This window comes from Narcine bancroftii, chromosome 3 (genome assembly GCF_036971445.1).
Source record: "Narcine bancroftii isolate sNarBan1 chromosome 3, sNarBan1.hap1, whole genome shotgun sequence".
Lineage (NCBI taxonomy): Eukaryota > Metazoa > Chordata > Chondrichthyes > Torpediniformes > Narcinidae > Narcine > Narcine bancroftii.
Genome location: NC_091471.1, coordinates 25,495,625 through 25,517,980, shown reverse-complemented (window position 1 = coordinate 25,517,980; position 22,356 = coordinate 25,495,625).

Below are 22,356 nucleotides of genomic sequence, written 5' to 3'. Positions count from 1 at the left end.
AAAATTGCCTTGCAGGTAGAAAACAGAAGAAAAGTATTCTGCTTGGAGGTCAGTGACTAGTGGAGTACCGCAGGGATCTGTTCTGGGGCCCTGCTCATTGTGATTTTTATAAATTACCTGGATTAAGAGGCAGAAGAATGGGTTAGTAGGTTTGCAGATGATACAAATGTTGGAGGAGTTGTGGATGGAGCTGAAGTTTGTTGAAGATTACAAGAAAATATATAGACAGAATGCTCAGGTGGGTGGAAAAATGGCAGATAGCATTCAATCTAGATAAGTATGATGCATTGTGGAAGGACAAACCAGAAGTCTGAGTACAGATTTAATGGATGAATAAAGGGACCTTGAGGTCCATATCGAGACATCCGTCAAGGTCACCACACAGGTTGATAGGATAGTTTATTGGACGTTAGGCTTCATTAATAGGGGGAGTGAGTTCAAGTATCAAGAGGTCATGTAGCAACTCTATAAATCTCTGGTGAGGCCACTCTTAGATTATTGTTTTCAATTCTGGTCATCTCATTACAGGAAGGATGTGGAAGCTATGGAGAGGGTGCAGAGAAGATTTAGCAGGATGCTGCCTGGATTGGAAAATGAGTCTTATGAGGCAAGGTTTGCAGAGTTAGGTCTTTTCTCTTTGGAGTGTAGAAAAATGAAAGGAGACTTAATAGAGGTCTATAAGATTATGAGAGGCATAGATAGGGTGGACAGCCAGTGCCTGTTTCCCAGGGCAGGAATAGTAAATACCAGATGACATCTGTACTCACGGTACAAATTGAAGGGAGGGAAGTTTAGGGGAGACATCAGGGGTAAGTTCTTAACACAAAGAGTTGTAGGTGCCTGGAATGTTTCGCCAAGGATGGTGGTGGAGGCTGAAACATTAGGGACATTTAAGATGGAATAAAAATAGAGGCTTATGGGGTAGGGAAGATTTAGTACTTTAAAAAAAAATGGTTTGGCACAACATTGATGGCTAAAGGTCATGTACTGTGTTCTATGTTCTCTTCCCAAATTTCAGTAATTAGGAGAAGGGTCAGAGAGGAGCTGAAAAAAAATCACTCAACAGGCGGTGGGAGTTCTTGTTAAGCGCACAAGGTTCCTTGGAGTCCACTTAACTAATGACTTATCGTAGACACACAATATCTCCACACTTGTCAGGAAGGCGCAACAGCGGCTGCACTTCCTGGGAAGACTGAAGCGGGCAAGACTGCTAGCCGCCATCATTCAACCTTCTACAGTAGCTCTATCGAGAGTGTCCTGGCCAGCTGTATCACAGTTTTGTATGGGTGCTGCAGAGAATTGGATCAGAGGTCAATCCACAGGAACATAAGAAATGGCAGAAAGGATCTCCCCTATCAACGTGATCTACCAGGATCGTTGTCTGATGTGGGTGCGCAAAATCATAGACCCAGCATCCTTCAACTACTCCCATCGGGAAAGAGACTCAGGGGTATCAGCGCCAGCACCACCAGGCTGAGATGCAGCTTCTTCCCACAGGCAGTGAAAATGCTGAATGACCAAAGGAGCTCCTCACCTTATCCATCAGAACAAAATCTATCTATTTATTTATTTTGACATATATTTGTCCTGCATATGTATTACTTGTCTGTATGTGTGTTAAGTTTAGTTGTCTGCCTGCATGTTTTACACTGAGGACCAGAGAAACGCTGTTTCGTCAGGTTGTACTTGTGCAATCAGATGATAATAAACTTGAACTTGAACCTGAAAAGGTGGAGGAGGCGAGAAGATGTAGCACAGTTTTTTAAAAAAAATGCTAGGTTACGGACCAATGACAGAAATAGGATTAACCTTGGGTTCATTTTAACCAGGGATTGATGTCCCATAAATTCTTGTGATTTGTGTTTCAACCAATTGGAAATTAAGGAGCAATTTTTTTTTGTCCTTTGTGATTATGTTTGAATGATGCTTTTTGAGTAAAATTTAAATAGCCCATTATTTTGATCACACGGAGCATCTCAAGTGTCCTTCAGTCTGAGTAAAAGGAGGTGAAGTTGGTTAAAAGCTGTCGTGAAGTGATTTTATGTCGCATTCATTTCAAAGAAGCCACTGGGATAATGAAGTTGTTCTTTTCTAAATTTTTTAAAAAATTTTCACACTATGAACCATGTTAATCAAATTACACGCAAACATTTCCCTCTTGAATACACAGTGTCATTTTCTCCCCTTTTTCCCCCCTCTTTTCCCTCCCCTCCTTCCCTCCCCCTCCAAACCCATTAAATGTTCAACATATACAGTACAATAAACCCATTAAACAATGTCATCACACAATGAAAATAAACAAGAAATTTGTGTCATCTACTTTTACACACTGGGTCAGTTCATTTCATCTTCTTCTCATTCTGTCATTTTCGGGGGTGGAGGCCCTCTCTGTTGTGTTCCATGTACGGTTCCCAAATTTGTTCAAATAATGTGACTATTTTTTAAATTATATGTTATTTTTTCCAGTGGAATACATTTATTCATTTCCATGTACCATTGCTGGTACCAGGCTCTCTTCTGATTTCCAAGTTAACTTATACATTTTTTTGCTAGAGCTAAGGCTAACATAATAAATCTTTTTTTGCACTTCATCCAGTTTGAGGCCTAATTCTTTACTTCTTATATTACTTAGAAGAAAGATCTCTGGAATTTTTGGTATGTTGCTTTTTGTGATTTTATTTAATACCTGATTTAGATCTTCTCAAAACCTTTTCACTTTCTCACATGCATGTACTGTTGTTCCTGTTTCCTTCTGTCTGATACTGTTGGGTCCCATTTGTTTAACTTTTGGGGCCTATGTAACCAGTTATGTTGTATCATGCGTAACCTCGTGTTTATTGTATTTCTCATAGTTCCGGAGCATAGCTTTTCCCATATTTCATTTTTTAACTTTATGTTTAGATCTTGTTCCCACTTTTGTTTGGGTTTATAGCTTATTTCATCATTTTCTTTCTCTTGCAGCTTGATGTACATGTTTGTTATAAATCTTTTAATTATCATTGTGTCTGTAATCACATATTCAAAGCTGCTTCCTTCTGGTAACCTCAGCCTGCTTCCCAATTTGTCCTTTAAGTAGGTTTTCAGTTGGTGGTATGCAAACATTGTACTGTGAGTTATACCATATTTGTACTTCATTTGTTCAAAAGATAATAAATTATTTCCCAAAAAACAATTTTCTATTCTTTTGATCCCTTTTCTCTCCCATTCTCTAAAGGAAAGATTATCTATTGTGAAAGGGGTTAGTTGATTTTGCGTCAGTAATAATTTTGGTAGTTGATAATTTGTTTTTTTCCTTTCTACGTGAATTTTCTTCCAAATGTTGAGCAGATGGTGCAGTACTGGTGAACTTCTATGTTGCACCAGTTTTTCATCCCATTTATAAAGTATATGTTCTGATACCTTCTCCTCTATTTTATCTAGCTCTAACCTGGTCGAATCTGGTTTTTCCCTTGTTTGATAAAAATCTGATAAATATCTTAATTGTGCTGCTCTATAATAATTCTTAAAGTTTGGTAGCTGTAAGCCCCCTTGTTTGTACCATTCTGTTAATTTATCTAGTGCTATCACTGGTTTCCCCCCTTTCCATAAGAACTTCCTTCTTATTTTCTTTAGCTCATTGAAGAATTTCTCTGTTAAAGGAATAGGTAACGATTGAAATAGGTATTGTATCCTTGGGAAGATATTCATTTTAATGCAATTTACCCTTCCTATTAGTGTTAGTGGCAAATCTTTCCAATGTTCTAAGACATCTTGTAATTTCTTCAGTAACAGCTGATAATTTAATTTGTATAGATGGCCTAGATTATTATCTAGTCTAATACCTAGGTATCGGATTGCTTGTGTTTGCCATTTAAATGGTGATTCTTTGTTAAACTTTGTGAAATCCGCATTATTCATTGACATCGCTTCACTTTTATTTGCGTTGATCTCATATCCCGATATTTCTCCATATTCCTTCAATTTCTTATGTGCTTCTTTTATTGATAATACTGGTTCTATTAAGTATACTATGATGTCATCTGCAAATAGACTGATTTTATATTCCTTCTCTTTTATTTTTATCCCTTTTATTTTATTTCCTGTTCTTACCAGTTCTGCCAATGGTTCTATTGCTAAAGCGAACAGTAAGGGAGATAGTGGACATCCCTGCCTAGTTGACCTACTTAATTTAAATTGGTTCGATATATATATCCATTTACTGTCACCTTCGCCATTGGTCCCTTATATAATCCTTTAATCCAATTAATATATTTCTCTGGTAGGTTGAACCTCTGTAATACTTTGAATAAATAATTCCATTCTACCCTGTCAAAAGCTTTCTCTGCGTCTAAAGCAACAGCCACTGTTGGTGTCTTATTTCTTTGTACTACATGGATTAAGTTAATGAACTTACAGACATTGTCTGTTGTTCATCTTTTCTTAATAAATCCAGTTTGATCTAGTTTTACTATTTTTGGTGCACAGTCAGCCAATCTGTTTGCTAATAGTTTTGCTATTATCTTATAATCTGAGTTAAGTAGAGGTATTGGTCTATACGATGCTGGTGTTAGTGGATCTTTCCCCGTCTTTGGTATTACTGTAATTATTGCTGTTTTACATGAATCTGGCAAATTTTGTGTTTCTTCTATCTGGTTGATAATGATGTTGTTCTTAATGATAGAAATGCAGGGAGCCAGTGCTCTGACATATCTCTCCCACAGCTTCAGTAAGGGCAAGTATGAAACCACTGTTTAAAGATAAAATCATGATTAGTTTTTGAGGTGGTGAGAGCATATGTTTCTCCTTGCAAGGACATGGTTCCATTATCACAGCAGGCAGGAAAGCAATGTGTTGCGGGCTACGGAGAGGTGTGGTGGTGAGGGGGGTTGGGGAAGGGGAGGAGGGCAGCTCCGAACACACGTCTACCACTTACACACTCCCCCACGCATTCCATTTCCACAGAATGCAGAAGTTGGTTGAGTCAAAAATAACTTTATCTCTAAACTATTATTACATTTGCCATTATTATCATGAAACACGTGCGTATGTGGATTAATGCACGAACATGCTTGCTTTATGATTTATGGATTCATTTACATGCAGATGGTAAAATTTTGGAACTTGAGAGAGAGAGAGAGAGAGAGAGAGAGAGAGAGAGAGAGAGAGAAAACACACAATTGGGACCTCAGCTTTATACCATGGGCACTTTGGGCCCGCCTGGTGGTGGGATGTCATTAGACTGGTGCCGTGTCTCTAGGTCATCTGTTGGCTGAGTGATGCTCTGCAGCATATCATCACAGAATTCGCGTTGCAGCTGTACAGAACTTTAGTTAGGCTGCACTGGAAATACCTTGTGCAATTCCGGTCGGCCCACTACAGGAAGGATGTGGAGGCTCTAGAAAAGAAAATTTACCTGGATGCTGCCATGATTAGAGGGCTGGAGGCATGAGCTGAGGTTGGATAACCTTAGGTTGTTTTCTCTGATACATCGGAGGCTGAGGATAAATCTGGGGTCAAGTGCTGGAGAAACTCAGCAGGTCATGCAACATCCATGGGAAGTTATGGGTAAGCAATATTTCGGGCCTGGGCCCTTCATCAGGAATAAGAAAAACACAGGCAGATGCCTGAATAAAAAGGTCGGTGGGGGAGGGGTAGGGAAGGGGAGTAGGAGGGAAGGGAAAGGGGGAAGATTACAGACTAGCAGGCAAAAGGTCATAGGTGGATACAGGTGGGAGGGTAGATAAGGGAAAAGCTGACTGGGGACTGGGCAGAGGATAACTCTCTGATAGGAGAAGGAAGGGATCTGGAAGAAAGGAGATAGGGAAAGAGAGGAACATTGGTGAAGAGTTAACAGAATTTGGAGAAATCGATGTTAATGCTGTGTTGGTACAGCCAAGGCAGAATATAAGATGCTCCACCAATTTGGCAGGACATGACGCCATAGACAGACAGGTTAGTGTGGTGTGGATTCCTCAGATACGGCCTGATCTCCTGAGTATTTCTGGAAATTTTGTTTCATTTCAGTATATCAGTCATTCTGTATCACGGCCAATAGATTAATTTGCTTTAAGCTTTTAACTAGTCAAACAGTTCTTTCCGCTTGGGTGCAATGGTAAATGATTGGAATTAACAAGACATTCCTTGGTTGTTAATGGGAGACTTCATGATCCCAACACAGGCAGCTGAAACATTTCAGGACGGGAGTTTTGGACTTTTTGTCTCATCGTTGGTCACCCTTGGGGAATTCACAGGTGGGTGTTGGAAACATCAAGTCATGCAGCACAGAAATAAACCTTCGGCCCACCAAGTCCATACAGCGCTCAGATAACCATCTTGAGCAGCCTTTTTTCGGCTATGGCCCTCTGAGGAGTCTGCTCAAAATTTATGGCCCCCTTCCTTGTGAAACAGTTGTTTAGTTGGTTTCTTTCCCACTTCTCTCCTACCAACTACATAAAAGACATTAAAAAATATTTAGGATTTCATTTCATCTCCCCCCTCCTCCACCAATATGATGTGGCCCCGTAGAGCTCGTCGAAAGAATCAAAGACTTGTTGATCCAAACCAAGGCTTTTATTAGCAAAAGACAGGAGCTCTTCACAGGTGGCCGACCAGTCCGTAATGATCCAACCTGGCTAGGGACACAACCCTTTAAGGCCCATACAATAGGCGTGGCTTAGCTCTCAGCCAATCGCTGTAAGCACAGTTTAGATACAGTAACTATATACACTATGTACATTGCCCCTTGCTCGAGCAAGCGCAGCCTCACTTCATTCGATCGGAGCCCGGCCACATAGGCGTCCCGGACTAGATCGTTTGTGATCTCGGCAGCAGTTTTGTCCACACAGTTACAGTCCTTGCCCAACGCCTTTAATACTTGTAAATATGCCCTGCTGGACTCTCCGGGCTGTTGCTTCTTCGACGCAAGCACGAGCCGGGCATGAACTCTGTTCACCGGTTGATCATACAGTTCTTTCAGTACCTTTATGGCTGCGGTGTAAGTGGTCTCATCCTGGATGTTCTCATATACTCTCAAGGACACCATAGACAGCAATGCTGTTAGACGCTGGTTATCCTCCTCCACCTCAATGAATCTCAGGAAGTTTTCAAAGTTCAGCAGCCAGAAGTTAAAGACTTTGAAGGCTGTAGCTGACTGTGGGTCAATATCAAGTTTTTCTGGCCGAGTTAAATGCTCTGTCCCTTTCAAAAAAAATTATTTTGCTAATAAAATTGTAGAGCTCGTCGAAAGAATCAAAGACTTGTTGATCCAAACCAAGGCTTTTACTAGCAAAAGACAGGAGCTCTTCACAGGTGGCCGACCAGTCCGGAATGATCCGACCTGGCTAGGGACACAACCCTTTAAGGCCCAGACAATTGGCGTGGCTTAGCTCTCAGCCAATCGCTGTAAGCATAGTCTAGATACACTAACTATATACATTATGTACATTGGTGATAGATCTGTACTATCACAGGCCCCTATGATGCTGTAGGCCTTCCCCCCCAATTAAGAATGGCTGATCTAGACTAACTCATTTTACCAACACTTGATCTATAACCTTCTGTACCCCTTGTGATTCCAGTGCTCTTCAAAATACTTCAATGTTTTGAATATCTCTGCCTGAACTAGCCTCTCAGACAATGCATTCCAGATTCTAACCTGCCTCTGAATGAAAACCTTCTTCCTCAGAATCAGAATCAGAAGTTATTGTCATGAACAAGTCCTGAAATTCGGGGTTTTGCGGCAGTATCATAATCCAATCATTCATATTATAACCATCTTACAACATTACTATAAATTTTAAAAAAAATAAAAATAATAGTGCATGAAAAGTAAGACAGGGTCTTTGGTTCATGGATTATTCAGGAATCTGATGGCAGCAGGATAGAAGCTATCCCTCTGCCTCTGAGTGCCCATTTTTAAGCCCCTGTACCTTTATCCCGATGGTAGCAGAGTGAAGAGGGCATGGCCTGGGTGATGGGGGTCTTTGCTGATAGAGGTGCTTTTTAAAGACACCACCTCATCTAGAAGGAGTGAAGTCTGGTGCCTGTGATGTCGCAGGCCGAGTTAAAAACTCTCTGGAATTTATTCTTGTCCCAAGAGTTGTCACCCCCATTTCCACACTGGCCTATTCTGCTATCTCCCTCCCGCACCCCATGAGGTTCCATCTGGTCTTTCTTTACATTGTGTCACTTCCTCTTCTGATCATTTCCAGCACTACTGGTCTTTGATGTCTAATCACCCACTCCACTCTGTCCCCTCCCTCTGTTTTTCCTGCCTTTCCCCCACTTTGTCTAGTATCTGCCAATCTTCTGTCCATTGAAGTTCACCTCTCTCTGATCCACCATCCACACATGGGCCTCTGACCTGCTCCCCCCTCCCCCCACCCTGTCCTCTTTGTACCTCTTTTTATTCTCATCATTCCCAGTCTTGATGAAGGACTCCAGCCCAAAATATTGACCATCTTTTTCCTCCCACTGATGCCGCTTGACCTGCTGAGTTTCTCCAGCAGATTGCGTTCAGGTAATAGTACTTACTACTTTGGTGGTATGCCCAATATGCCTCGAGCTTCAGAACCTGAAACCCTGTGGCCAATCACTTGGCTTGCATTGAACATTCCATCCTGAAATTGGGAGTTGGCCTATAATGGATGTATTTAAGGCCAACTTTGGCGGCTATCTGGGATGCCCAGAAATCTTCCAAGAATTCTCCAGATAAGTCAACCCATACTTCTGTCTTGAGGAAACATTCTGACCTGAAATGTTGACAATTCATTTTTACCCACTGATGCTGTTTGACCGCTGAGCTTCTCTGGCAGATTAATTGTTTGTTCCATACTTAAGCAGGTAGTACAATAATAAAACAAAATGGCAGGGTATAGTGTTACAGTAAGTCAGAAAGTGCAGGGTATGGCGTAACAAAAACTAAATCCTGGGAATAGAGAAAAGTACAGTAAAACAGTACAAGGCCGTCATCTTTTACCAATGATTCAAGTTCTGAGATTCCTTTATTGTCTTGAAATAGTACAAAACATGTAATATTACACGAGATTGGCTTCCGCCTGCCGTAAGGCAGATAAAGAGTTGCCATGTGGCACCGGGCAAGAGAAAGAGAAGCAAACAGAGTCTCTTCAGAGACACAGAGCGTTTGTGGAGTTTCCAATGAGAAGTCCATTGATCAAGTCAAGTTTATTGTCATTTGGTCCTCAGTGCAAAACACACAGACACACCACGAGACATAACATACATAAATAAAAACAATACATATGCAGGGCAAGTGTTCATCTATACTTGTGTTTCATAAACACAAGTCTCAGGTGGTCAGTTCCTTTGGTCATTCAGCATTCTCACAGCCTGTGGGAAGAAGCTGTTCCTCAGCCTGGTGGTGCTGGCTCTGATCCTCATGTATCTCTTCCCTGATGGGAGCAGCTGAAAGATGCTGTGTGTGGGGTGGAAGGAGTCCTCAATGATTTTGCGGTGCTCTCCTCAGATAATGATCCTGGTAGATCATGTTGATGTGGGGGAGGGAGTCTGATAAGGAAAGGAACCATCCTTGAATATGCAGGTGTATGTTTTCAAACGTATGCACCTTATGCCTCATCGGGGTGGGGGAGGGGGTGGGGGGGAAGAGAGCATAACCGGGGTGGGATGGTTCTCCTAATAGATTAGCAACTTTGTTGAGACAGCAGGAGGAAGAAACAGAAACTAATGGATGAAATGAAAATTAGATTTGCAAAGAAAAATTGTCAGGGAATTGGAAGATGCGAAATGATTGGATTGTGAAATAATTAATATCAGCATCAAGTCCGAAGGGATACAGTGTGGCCAAGAGAACATGATACACCTGCTGAGATTGACTGGTTTAGTTGGAGTAGCTTAATAGGCCAAGGAAGGAATGGGGATGTGAGGAACAGGGACAGAATGGAAATGGTCAACAGCAAGCGGTGTAAAAGGGACTTTGATTGCAGAATCTTTGAAAAAGCGGAATATTCTTTATTATGAAATATGAGGCTACCCTGAATGGAGCTGGATTCCCATCCTGCTTTATCTGCCTGAGCTCTTCTTTGAGTGGTGCTAAATGTATAAATTGAATGAGGCAGGGAAGCATCCGATTGCTGGTATCGTGAGTTTTAACTCCAGTGAAGTCCCCAGCTGGGATTCAAGCTTTGACAGTTCTCGGTCCAGCATCCCAGATACAGCCCTGCTCGACAGCACAGAGCAGGTTAACCGTGAGGGAAAAGGTGCAATGTCTCAGCTGGGTACACCGTCAAATTTAGGCCACAATTTCAAATGGTTTTATATATTTATTTTATATTATATCTGTGATAATTTTGCACTGATTATTGTGTGTGTAGTTCTGGAGAGCCGCTGTTCCATCTGGTTCTATATGTATAGTCAGATGATATTAAACTTGAACTTGAACAATGATTCATTGGAGCTAGGATGTCCTTGGGTATAGAAGGTATACTTGCACAGTTCATTCACCAACGGAGCTGTGAAGCCCAGGTAAATTGAAATAAAATGACGAAATCTTCCCTGACCATATCTGTTTCCTGTGTTCTTGTTTGGGTGACTGTGCTGAACATCCTCCAGCCTCTGTCAACTTGAGTTTGTCCAAACAATGCATCATCCAACACCCATGTGCTCACTGGCCTAGATTTCCTAGTCTGGCTAACTATCCAATATATCACTCTAACCCTTCATGCCTCTCTAAAATCCAAGGTATCTCTCACTCTAGAACCTTGTCTAGTCTGATCACTCCCTCCCAGCTCTATGAATTTCTATTTCTGGCTCCCTCACTGCACCAATGTCACCTCCCCCCCTCAGCCATTTTAGTTCTAATCTCTGGACTTCCCCCCCCCCCCCCCCCCAAAGCAGTTTTTCCTCTCTACCTCTCAAAGATCTTCACTTCTCCTTTAACTTCTTTTTCCCCTCCATGTGACATTTTATCTGATAACTCTCCTCTGATACACCTCAGGAAGTTTGACGTTGTTAAAGCCTCAGTTTGGAGACAAGTCGTCATGTCTGCTGGTGTGTGACATGATGAATAGTCAGTCGTAGAATCACAGAAATGTTCCCATATGGTAGGAAACCATTCGGGGTATCATGTTATAAAGAAGCTGTCCTATCTAATCCCATCTTCCTGCATCATGTTCTTATTTTGTGGTTCACATCTCTTGGAATATGGATCAGACACTTTGTGAAGAGGGTGTCTGACTCCATCATCCTTTCAGACAGTGAATTCCAGAACCCCTACCACCCTCTGGGTGAAAAAAAAATTCTCCTCTTTCCTTTAATCCTTCCATCAATTACAGACCATTACTAAGTTACATAAAGGGTCCGTTCCTGAGAACTGTCAATGAGCAGACTTCTCTGTAAGTCAGAAATGCCTTTATCCTGTAGCTACCCATATCATATTGCTCCACATGCACTTACTGTAATGCTTCCATTTCATGGAATCGTCACTCTAACACCACCCACTGCTAAACAAAAGGAATAAATTCTGCACCTAGCCATTAAAGAAACACATGAAACAATTTATTATCCTTTTTATTATCTTGAAAATGCTTTAAAAAGTGGTCAAGGAGGATTTGTGTACAGTCCAATTTCTGTAAGTCAGGTCATTTGTAACTGACAAAGCCCTTGTACTTTAAAAGTAAATGCCCTTAGTTTTAAACCCATCTGCTAAGGACAATCCTTTCAGGTTGTTCATATTTTCTAAGCTTCTTCATGATTTTATGCATCTCATTTGTTACCTTTAAGCATCTGCTGTTCCAATGAGAAAAACGTCATCAAGACTACAATGTGTTCTCTTGTTTATATCTCCTGCCCCATCTTCCTTCATCATGACCAGACTATATGTTGCTCTCAAGCCACTTCGTAATGGGAGATCTAGCCCATGTTTTCTATAATTCTTCTAATAAAGTGAAATGGATTCAGCAATGGTTGGATGGGAGGTGTCAGAGAGTAGTGGTAGAAAATTGTTTGTCCAATTGGAAGCCGGTGACTAGTGGAGTTCCTCAGGGATTGGTCCTGGGTCCACTATTGTTTGTTATATATATTAACGATCTGGAAGTAGGGGTGGAGAATTGGATATGCAAGTTTGCGGATGATACAAAGATTGGTGGTGTTGTGGACAGTGAGGAAGATTACCGTAGATTAATAGGTGATTTAGGAAGGCTGGAGATGTGGGCTGAGAAATGGCTGATGGAATTTAATACAGATAAGTGTGAGGTGTTACATTTTGGAAAGGCAAATCTAAATAGGTCATATGCATTAAATGGTAGGCTATTGAGAAGTGCAGAGCAACAAAGGGATTTAGGAGTGATGGTAAATAGTACCCTCAAGGCTGATACTCAGGTAGATGGTGTGGTGAAGAAGGCATTTGGAATGTTGGCCTTCATAAATCGGAGTATTGAATTCAAGAGTAGGGAGGTTATGATGAAATTGTACAAGGCATTGGTGAGGTCAAATTTGGAGTACTGTGTAGAGTTTTGGTCATCAAATTATAGGAAAGATATAAACAAAATAGAGAGAGTGCAGAGAAGGTTCACGAGAATGTTGACAGGATTTCAAGGTTTGAGTTACAGGGAAAGGATGTGCAGACTAGGGCTTTTTTCTCTGGAGCATAGAAGATTGAGGGGGGGACTTGATAGAGGTGTTTAAGATTTTAAAAGGGACAGACAGAGTAAATGTAGATAGGCTTTTTCAATTAAGAGTGGGGGAGATTCAAACTGGAGGGCATGGGGAAAATTATAAGGGGAACGTGAGGGGAAATTTCTTTACGCAAAGGGTGGTAGGGATGTGGAATGAGCTTCCGGCAGACGTGGTTGAGGCAGGATCATTGGTTACATTTAAGGAAAGACTGGATAGTTACATGGAGAGGAGAGGACTGGAGGGGTATGGACCGGGTGCCGGTCAGTGGGACTAGGAGGGCGGGGATTTGTTATGGCATGGACTAGTAGGGCCGAACTGGCCTGTTCTGTGCTGTAAGTGGTTATATGGTTATATGGTTAACCTCCAGTGTTCCTTTGCAAACAGCATACCCATCTATTCTGCAACCCCAAGGATTTGTGGACGTGCATTCTGAGATCGCCCTCTTCCTCCAACTTCTCAATAACCTGCAGGCAATGGGGAAAAAAAATTCTTGCCTTGTTGCATCTCCTCAGATTGCTTACCTCATTCTTCCCCTGAATAAATTTGATTGGCTCGTTTTCTGCGCATGACCAAACCAAGTTTATCCTCCTGAAGAAAATAACTTTCCTTATTTATTATTCCCTAATGTGTGACATTAAATCAAAAACATGCAAGGCACCGAGCCCTAGTACTTGTAACAGATTTCCATTTACAGGGCACTCATTAGTGGTCTGGATAAAGTGCAAATCCGAATGTTTGTGACGTGTAAGGTGCTGTATTAAAGGGAGAGCTGCACACATTGTCCACAGAAAGGATAGAACCACTCAAGAGTTTCAAATCAGATGAAGTGGGCAAGGAACTACTAGAGTACTTTTCATTGATATTCACTGAGGGGAAGGACAAGGAGAGCACTGTGGAACATTTTAATGCGCAGGTCTATTTTGAGATCAAGAAAGGCATGATGGTTGGGTCTCTTGGAGAGCATTAAGGCGGATATCCCAAGGGCCTGATAGGATACATCCCAGGTGTGATGTGCATCGAAAGAACCAAAGACTTGTTGATCCAAACCAAGGCTTTTATTAACTAATAGACTGGAGCATATCACAAGTAGGTCGACCAGTCCAGAATGACCTGGTCTGGCTAGGAGCAATCCTTTAAGACCTGCCAGTAGGTGTGGCTACACTCTCAGCCAATCACAGTCATCCTACACTACCATCTGTACATATGTACATATACACATTGGTGATAGAATCTGTACTATCACATTCACCCCTTCTTTGAGAACTGACCCCAGGGTGGATGGAGGATAGGGGTTGTACTGCTCAGGGGGTCTAGCGTAACCGCCATGGCATCAGGATTTGGGTCACCGGAGTCATGTTACCGGCAGGCCATAGGGTGCGGCCACTGCTTCGCTCAATTCCCCAATGGCGTTGTCGACAGTCTGGCCTGAGCTGGTGGGGTGGTGCTGGTCCCTCTGTTCAAGCACATGACCTGGGGGAGAAGGAATAGGGGGAGGTTGGGTTAAAGGCACTGCTGCGCCTGATCTGGCTTTGCTAGGTCCCTTACTGAGACTGTGTCCTCCTGTCCGTTCGGGTACTCAATGTAGGCATAATGTGGGTTCGCATGGAGCAGAGTCACTCGGTCAACCAAGGGGTCGTTCTTAGAGTACCGGATGTGGCGTTGTAAAAGGACTGGACCAGGAACCGTGAGCCATGCCGGTATGGTCGTACCCGACTCGGATTTCCTCGGGAAAGAGAACATTCTTTCATGGGGTGTGGCATTGGTCGCGGTGCACAAGAGGGAGCAGATGGAGTATAGGGCACTAGTGAGCACATCCTGCCAGCGAGAGGTGGGGAGACCTTTGGACTGGAGGGCAAACGTAACCGCTTTCCAGACAGTGGCATTCTCTCTTTCGACTTGCCCATTACCGCGTGGGTTATAGCTGGTGGTCCTGCTTGAAGCAATACCACGCTCCAGAAGGTACTGCCGCAACTCTGCGCTCATAAAAGAGGACCTCGTCTCTGTGGATGTAACTGGGGTACCCAAAGATGCCGAAGATGCTGTGAAAGACTTCTATTACTGAGGAGGCAGTCATGTCTGAGCAGTGCACAGCAAACGGGAAGTGGGAGTACTCATCGATGGCTGTAAGGATGTAGGTGTTACGGTTGGTCGACGGTAGGGAACCCTTGAAGTCTATGTTGAGACGCTCAAAGGGGCGGGTGGCTTTGATGATGTGGGTGTTCTCCAGACAGAAGAAGTGGGGCTTGCACTCAGTGCACATTGGGCAGGCTCAGGTCATGGAGCGAATCTCCTCGACCGTGTAGGGCAGGTTGTGAGCTTTGACAAAGTGCGCGAACCTAGTGACCCCTGGATGACAGAGCTCCTCATGGAGTTTCTGCAGCCGGGCCAGTTTTATGTTGCCGCAAGTCCCCCTGGAGAGTGCATCTGGAGGGTCATTGAGTTTACCTGGATAATACAGTATGTCATAATTAAAGGAGGAGAGCTCAATTCTCCACCTGGCGATTTTGTCATTCTTGATCTTACCTCGCTGGGTATTGAAGGAGACCACGCGTTGGTTGGCCAGTAGCGTAAAGTGCCTGCCAGTGAGGTCGTGTCACCAACGATGTACTGCTTCGACTATAGCCTGGGCCTCCTTCTCGACAGAGGAGTGTTGGCTCTCAGGACCCTGGAGGGTTCTGAAGATGAAGGCTACCAGCTGGCCGGCCTGGTTCAAAGTGGCTGCCAGTGCAAAGTCAGACGCATCGCTTTCAACTTCGAACGGAATGGTCCCCCCTTCCACGGATCATGTGGTGAATCAGATTGCCCAATACCATGTATTTTCCACCAATGACTTACATTCGGCCTATCATCAGAGATGATCCACCGAGAAGACCGACCTTTCACGGCCTTCGAAGTGAATGGGCGGCTGTATCAATTCTTCAGAGTACCCTTTGGGGTCACTAATGATGTCACAGTCTTCCAGCAGTTCTGTCTGTGCAGGCACAATCCCTGCCCATTGCCCTTAGTGCCTGAATATAAACTTTACAGGATTCACCGGGCTGTTGCCTCTTGTAACAAGTTTGTACCGAGCATAGACCCTGTTCACCGGTCGCTCATAGAGCCCTTTCAGTACCTTCACGGCTGCAGCGTAAGTGGTCGCATCCTGGACACTCTGTTAGACTCTTGGAGACACCATAGTCATCAATATTAGTAGTCAATGGTTGTCCTCTATCACGGCAGGATCAGAGAGCTGTAATTATGTTTCAAAGCATCTCACCCAGTGCTGAAAGTCATTCGAGGCTATAGCTGACTGTGGGTCGATGTCAAGGCGCTCCAGCCGTAGCATATGCTCCATCCCTTCAAAATTTTTTAATTAATAAAATTGTGATGCGCGTCGAAAGAACCAAAGACTTGTTGATCCAAACCAAGGCTTTTATTAACCAGAAGACTGGAGCATATCACAAGTAGGTTGACCAGTCCAGAATGACCTGGTCTGGCTAGGAGCAATCCTTTAAGACCTGCCAGTAGGTGTGGCTACACTCTCAGCCAATCACAGTCATGGCTACACTCTCAGCCAATCACAGTCATCCTGCACTACCATCTGTACATATGTACATATACACATTGGTGATAGAATCTGTACTATCACACCAGGTTATTGAAAGAGTCAGGAGGAGAGATTGATGGGACTGGACATAGATCTTTGTATCATCACTTATAATAGGCGAGGTCCTAGAGGGCCTATAGGGACAATGCAAGGAATTCTAGTCCTATGAAAGTGGAGAGGATACTTACGGATAAGATTTTTACCCTTTTTGGAAGGGCAAGATCAGATTAGATTCAATCACCACGGCTTTGTGAGGGGTAGGTCAGGTCTTGCCAATTTGATAGGGGGTGTGGTACTGGTGCATCATGGGTGACAACAGTAGCCAGGGGTGGAGTGTGGTTAGCCTCAGGCTCAGGGACCCCTAAGGGAGCAGTGAGGGGGAATGTCTGTTGATGGCTAGGTGTGGTTGGAGGGGCGCCTGATAGTCCAAGATCCTGGATCGAGACCGTGTCCTTGCGCCTGTCAGGGAAGACAATGTACGCATACGGTCGAGGTCAAGGCTAATGACATCATTCTCGACCACACAGCCGAGGATGGCTAATTGTGCTGCCCAGAATGCACATTTGTCCTTGTAATAAGTAAGGTTCAGGAGTTTTGCTGCTGGATGAACTTACAGAGATTTGTATCGTGATCTTGCAGGTCGTGGCCATAGATCATCACATTATCGAGGTATGGAAAAGTAGCCTCCAGTTCATAGTGGTCCACCATGTGATCCTTCTCCCACATGAAAACGGAGACACCATTGATGAAGACCCGGAGGAAGTTATAGAGGCAGCCATCTGCTTCAAATGCAGTATACTGGAGGTCCTCCTGGCAGATGGGGATCTGGTGATACACTGACTTCAGGTTGATCGTGGAGAAGACCCGATCTGGTTGACCATATCGGATATGCAGAGAATCTCCGTGTACCTGTTGATGGTCTGGCTATAATCTATGGCCATCCTATTCTTTTCCCCATTCTTTACCACAACCACTGGTACCCTCCAAGGGATGCTGCTGGTCTTGGAGGCCACAGGTCACACGCAGAGCGCCGTTTGTGTTCTTTCCAAATGGTGAGGGAGGGGTGAGATTCATTGAATTTCAATGTAACTTTCCAAAGTTGGCACTGGCAACCCAACCCCATCAGAAAGGGGGCACAGAGTTGTGGCCTGAACTGTTTGTAAACTGTTCCTCCAATGGTCAGAGTCACTACACTGGACCCATAGATGGCTGCCATATGGGATTTGGACATGAGTGATATCTTGTGTTTGGCGGGCCGTACCTTGAGGGATAGGCATTTAGCAGTATTGGGGTGAATAAAACTTTCTGTACATCCGCTATCAAATAAACTGTCCATAATGTGCCCATTTACCTAGATGTCCATCATGGACCTGGCGAGTTTGTGTGGGCCCTCTTGGTTCAGGGTTAAGGAGGCCAGTATAGACTCACTGTCTGAGTCCGATAGGTGCTTATGATCCCAAGAGAGCCACCCTTGCTCTTTCCCCCAAGGAGTCATGGGACTGAGAAGATGGCATTTGCCGCGCAGTCCAAAATGGTGGTCCCCGTAACTTGCATGTGGCGTCGCTGGATCACAAGAGGAGATGGCACCGATTGGGCTGTCTGGAAAGGTGACTGTCCGTATGTGGCACTGCTAGGTTTTTCAGATGGTTAGGACTGGCAGACTTTGGCTTAATGTCTTTTATTTATGCACCTGGCAAATACCTTGGCAAGGCAGCGTCTCCTCTAGTGCTTTCCTTTCCCGCAGAAGGAGCATTTGGGGTGATCACCTGCAATGGCAGCTGAGGTCAGGTCATTAGAGGAGTGGAATGATGTCAGCGACCAGTCACTCACAGCGCAGGATGATTCCTCCGTCCCAAGATAGCTGTGCCCACAGCAAACAAGAGGCAGCCGAGAAATCATCTGAGCTTTAATGGGCCACCTCCAGAATCTCTGTCAGTTCAACTGTCCTCTGTAGATCATGTACCTTTTGTTCTAGGAATATCTGCCTTATGTACCCGGAGTGGATGCTGGCAGAAAAGCGTCCCAGATGAGGTACTCAGTATTATGGGCGACCGTCTCGGCATTGCTCTGCATAGGTTCAAGAGGGCCAAAGGCACTTGGCACTTGACTCAAAGGATCATTGCTTTCCAGTGGCCAGGAGGTGCTTGGTATAGACCTCATTTACCCTCTTGCAATACTGGGCCTTCAATATCCCCATGGCCTCCATGTACAAGTTATCGTCATTAATTATTGGGAATACCATGGGTCCGACTCACGAGAAGAGAGCCTCAGTCAATTTTCATCCATGGTGATATTGTCCATGGCCGCTGTCAGGAAGTCTTTGCAACAGCATAGCCAGACTTCAAACATGTTCGGGCTATCAGGTGATTGAGGGTCTATGTTGAGCTCTCAGGTTTCAGGTACTGTTCCATCTTTCTTGAAAATTTATAGTTAATCAAAATGATGCACCATCAAAAATCACAAAAGACTGAAGTTGTGAAACTGACAGGCTTTTATTAACTATAGACTGGAAGAGCATCAACCTCATTGACTGATCAAGGCAGAGTGAAATGGGGAGCATGCAAAGGGCTGTGGATAGGATCGGTCTTGGGAGGCAAGTCCAGCCGGCAGCAGCCAATCATAGCATAATAGTGGTTTACCACAGTCCACATAAAAAGATTGATGGAATTGCAAACAGAGTAGAAGACTATCCCTTGAGGAATGCAACAGGATATAAACATGAGTATGCTTAGAGAATTGGCAGACATTGTTTAATCTGGATGAGTGTAAGGTTTGGAGGTTAAATGTAAGGGGATCTGATGTAGTTCATGACAGTACTCTTAAAAGCATTGATGGGCATAGGAATCTGGGGGTCCAGGTCCATACATCCATGAAAGTTGGTATTGCGAGTGTATAGAGTGATAAAAAAAACATAAGAATATAAGGAGTAGGAGTAGACGATCTGTCCTGTAAAGCCTGCTCCACCACTCAATGACATCATGCCTGGTGTGATGAATGTGCTATGATTAATCTTTAGTTTAATGTTAAACTGTATTTCATATTTATATGTCTTAATAAGGTTATTTTGTGGGAATGGTTTCAGGGGCACAAAGACATCACATTTTCATTTTAAAAACGCAGAGAGAGAGATTCTTTCAAGATGGCAGCTGACATCATCTCAGAGGTAGAAGTCTGCTGTGGCTACAGTTGAAGCAGAGAGAGATGAAAGATGGTTCTTGAAATATTGAGAACAATAGACTGTTTACTTAAGAAGTATTTGCCTGGTGAATTCTAGACAACTCAGAAGCAGGAGGTAAACATCAAACAAAGTTCAGGAAGACAAATATTATGCTTTTTAGCATGAAGATGTTAAAAGGTTCAGAAGGATTTCAAAGGGTGTTATGATGTCATACCATGTGACATGAAAGATCTGTATGGAATATATTATCAAAATCAGACATTCTTGGGTCAGTTGAAGAGGCCAATCTGTATCGACAAGATTGAAAAAGCAACCACCAATTCCTTTAAAAGAAGGAAGGCTGCCTGTGTTCTCCTTAATAAAAGGAGGAACACCAAAGGTGGTATTTTAAAAGAAATAGCCACTCTGACTGCCTCTAAGAAAAGAGGGCAGCCTCATGACCATAAAAAAATGGATTAAAAAAAATCATCGTGGAAAACAGGCTCCTGTCTCTGAAACAAGAGAAGAGGGAGTTGGTGAAATCACTCATATGAAGAAACATTTCTCTGAAAATGGCTCTATAAAAGAAAGTTGTGAGTTTTAAAGAGGTCTGAAGATATTATGTTTCAAAATGCTTCATAATTACTTCTGAATGATAATTAAAAATCTTCAAGATCAACATAAGACGTTTGATGCTGAAATTTAAAATTGACTTTTCAGAATTATGCCTAAACTGTAATAGTTTGGGATTTAATCGCACACACACATACACACACACACACACACACACACACACACACACACACACACACACACACACAACATTTGCGCATCGTAATCTTTAAGAAAGAGTTAAGAAAGAAATGTGATGTTATTAATAGTTTAATAAAAACTATTATTTTGAATTTACCATTGTCTGGTAAATTTACCATTGCTCTTTCTTTGTTGGGACTGATAAGATTTTATTAGTTCATAACACTAGTCTGATGATAGGCACATCACCACCTCCTCATATCTTTTAATTCTCTTACTATGTAAAAATCTATCCAACCTTGTTTTCAACATATTTACTGAGGTAGCCCCTTCAGTGGGCAGCGAATTCCACAGATTCACTACCTCTGGGAAAAGTAGTTCCTTTTCATCTCCATCCTAAATCTACCACCCTGAATGTCAAGTCTTTGTCCCCTTGTTCTGGTCTCCCCCACCATGGAAACTATGTACCTATCTCTAACCTGCCTTTCATAATTTTTATGGATCTCCTCTCGTTTTTCTAAATTCCAGCAAGAACAGTCCCAATTGACTCAATCTCTCTTCATAAGCTAACCTCTTCATCTCTGGAATCAACCTGATAAAACTCTCCTGCACCATCTCCAAAACCATTACATCCTTCCTCAATTAAAGAGACCATTACTACACACAGTACTCCAGACACAGCCACCTCAATTAAAGAGACCATTACTACACACAGTACTCCAGACACAGCCGCACCAATACCTTGCACAGTTGCCGTATCATTTGTCTCTTTTGTACTTGGGTTTTATCCCCTCTACTCTTTCTTTTCTCTTTTTTAACTTTTGCTTTTGCTTAATCTATACTCTTCTCTTTTACTTTATTCATCCTTCTCCAATCTGTTGAACCCATTTCCCCCTATTGTTTCATTTAATGCCCTGCCCGTAGTCCTAGTTATGTGATTTGCCAGAATCCACATCCCAACATGGTTCAGCTGGAGCCCATCCCCTTTGAACAGTTCCTTCCTTCCTCAATACTGGTGCCAACTTCCCATGGAGTGAAATCGACTTCTCCCACTCCAATCCTTCAGCCGCACATTTAACTCTCTGACCTTCTGGAGATTGTGCCAATTTGCACGTGGATCAGAGATGACCACCTTTTTGGTTCTGCTTTAAAGAAGGCATAAGGCAGACTTGCCTTCATTAGTCAGAGCATTGAGTCTAAAAGTAAGGAAATCATATTGCAGCTATACAAAAGAAAGCTGAATCTGACCCTTGATTAGGCTGCACTTGGAGTATTGTGTGCATTTTAGGTTGTTCCATTACAGGAAGCATGTAGATGTTTTGGAAAGGGTACAGAAGGGATTTACTTGAATGTTGCCCAGATTGGAGAGTAGGACAAACGTGGATTGATTTCTCTAGAGTACTAGAGGCTGTAAGGAGACCTGATAATGTTTATAAAATTATGAGAAGCATCGATATAGTCGACAGATTCTTTCTCCCAGGGGAGAAGGCACACCAATGCCTCCATTTTCTAAGAAAGTATGATGAGATTTGGCATGTCATCGAACACTCTATCAGATAAATGCCTGCAGATGCACTGTGGAAAGTATACTGACTGAAGGGATCATTCAAATGAAGTCACTTGGTTTGAACATCCAAGTGCCCAAGAATGCAAACAGCAAACAGAGCCAAGTCCATCACAGGCTTTGACCACCCTGTACTACCAATCAACCACAATCAGACAGAGAATCACAATTAATAGGCTTTAATCACCTTAAAGTGTCAGCACAGCTTATGTGTTGCTGGCCCGGGTTCAAGGCAGGTACTGAGGGAGGGGTTTGGGTGTAACAGCCTTTATGGGGATATCTGGGAGGGAGGAATCACAGGATCAGGGGCGGACCAGCCCATACAGTACATACAAACATCTATATACATAATGGTAGAAGCACACTCGCTTCCACTGAAGACATCACTATCTTAGTACCCTGACCCTGAACAACTCTGATGACCACCAAAATTACCTGTCTGCATAATTTAAATACCATTTATTTGTGAATATTTATTTACTTTATTATTGCTTCCTGTACTGGGGCAATTTAATCTACTGTGTACTATTGTAGTTGGTGTATCCAAGGTGCCTGTTTGGCTGCAGCACGTAAGAATTTTAGTGCATATATACATTGTTCTTACGAACATGACAATAAAGTCATTATCATTATCCAATATGTCATGTACTGGGGACATGCATCTAA